This window comes from Otolemur garnettii, unplaced genomic scaffold (assembly GCF_000181295.1).
Source record: "Otolemur garnettii isolate 467f Iridium unplaced genomic scaffold, OtoGar3 scaffold00171, whole genome shotgun sequence".
Classification (NCBI taxonomy): Eukaryota; Metazoa; Chordata; class Mammalia; order Primates; family Galagidae; genus Otolemur; species Otolemur garnettii.
In genome coordinates this window covers 41,530-43,932 of record NW_003852566.1, presented here as the reverse complement: position 1 = coordinate 43,932, position 2,403 = coordinate 41,530, and positions in this window count along the sequence as shown.

Genomic DNA, 2,403 nt, shown 5'->3' with positions numbered 1-2,403 from the left:
CCCCGCCCCCCGTCAATGGTATCCCGCTTTACCAATGTTGGTCACCTTATTCTAAGCCATTTCAGGTATTTAAACCTCAATAAACATGCACATGCCAGTTACAATCTTAGAGCTGCAACTTAAATGGAATTTAAAACTTGAGATTTGTTAAGTTTTACACTGACGATGTCATTGCAAGATCAACCACTCCTCTGCCTACCCTGAGAAGGCTACATAAGTGATGTTTTCCTCTACTTCTTTTCTTGAATGTTCACTGCCTACTCCCTTCATCTTTTTCCTTTTTTTGTGTGCCTTCTCCCCTTAAATACTCTGTTCCCATATCCATTTTCACAGAGCACATGTGACAGATACTTCTGTGTTTTGTGATTTTTCTCTGGTGCATCCTAAAACTTCAATTGATTCTGAAGCTCATCTTGTTCACCTACTATTTGAGTTGTCCCAGTGTTGTTCCTACCAGCTGGGACAGGCTGTAGGGGCATGAGCAATATGTCATAGCAGACTGTCATCGCTCCTAAGTTGCCAGCAGGGGGCCTGTTAGCCAAGATTTAGATGAAAAAATAAAAGGAGAGAAAAAACTCCAAACAATATTTTATAACAGAAACAAAAATTAACTCAGAAAAGTTCCTGTACTCAAATACAACACCTTACACTGTAAAACTTGTACTGATGGGAATAGTTGACTTAAGATAATTAAAGAGAGTTTATTCAAGCACAAAGGTTAAGTTGTGCGACATCAGATATCAAGTCCACACATGTCTTTCCACATGGAAAAGAAGGGGCATTCAAGGGTTCTATACATAAGTCTGATTAGCAATAGCTACACATAGTTTCTCAATAAGAAAAAATTAGGCAATTTCTAAGATTATTTAAGCAAAAATTTACATTAAAACAATGCAAGCTGTTGGTTGACTACATATTGTTCTTTGCATCACAAATGTCAGGGACATGAAGATGATGTGTGAGACAGCTAGTGTGGTGTCAATCTCTTCAAACAATTGTCCCCAGGAATAGGTGAGGGTCTGTAACTGAAGTCTCATACTCATGTCTCCCCAGGCCTGACAAGTTGTGCATACATCATATAGCTCAGACTGCTCTGTCTTGTCTTAGGAATTGAGGTTTATTTTGGTTATGGGACCAGATGGGGGTATTAGAAATATCCCTGATTTTCGTCCTGGATGAGTAGAGGGTCTTTGGAATAAATAAAATTAGTAAGAGATTGTGCATGAAAGACAGAACCACAGTCTGGAGGGTAACAAGGACCTCTATTTTGCATTCACCCAACCTCATGGGAGATTACACAGTCTAGTTGGTGATGGGAACACACTCAGCATCTGATTTTGTGTATAACTTCTGAGAAAAAGAGTTGAGAGCATATGGCACAGTAAATTGTACCCTCTTCCTAACCAGGTAGGATCAGTGTCCTTGCAAAGTCCCATCTGAACTGGCTCCCAGGACATGTAAAGTGGGCAGAGAAGAACATTCAAGACAAGAAGAAATGCCCAGAGGCCTGGGACAGAGAGATTCAGGGCTGTGGCATAATTGGTGCCTGCATAGAACACTCTTGACATAAATAACTCCATCTTAGAAAATGACTCCATCTTATAAGAGATCATACCAACAGGGACCAGAGATTCACCTAATTCACAGAGACTTCAAGAAACCATGCAAGAACATATCTCTTTACTATCAGCCCTTTCCAGAGGACTCAGAGACTTTAAAAAGAACATAATTTCCCCAGTTTGGCATGGCCATCTCAATAGACACAGTATTGCTATTTCTTAGAATTATCATTTTCTATCTTCCAGTGAAGATTGCCCAAATCAAATACTTTGCCTTTCAAGGTCATAACCATCTGGATCAGCCCAAGGCAATTATCTTTTTTTTTTTTTATTGAATGGTAACTATGTACATTAATGCACTTTTGGGGTACAGTGTGGGGTTTTCACATGCAGTTCGAACTACTTCCATCAAACTGGTCAACACAGCCTTCATGCCATTTTCTCAGTTATTGTTTTAAAACATTCACATTTTACTCTTAGAAAGATTCACTTGTACCCCTATAAGATAAACCTCAGAAGTGATCCCTCCAAACCTCCTCCCTCCACCCATTTCCCCCTCCCTTCTCCCTCCCCCCTCCTGATATTCTTAGGCTATTTGGTTATAGCTTTCATATAAAAGGTATGAATTAGTTTCATAATAGGGGTGTGTACATTGGGTACTTTTTCCTCCATTCTTGTGATACTTTGCTCAGAAGAACATTCTCCAACTCCATCCATGTGAACATGAAGGATGTAAAGTCTCCCTCCTTGTTAATGGCTGCATAGTATTCCATGGTGTACATATACCACAGTTTGTTGATCCATTCGTGGATCGATGGGCACTTGGGCTTCTTCCATGACCTGG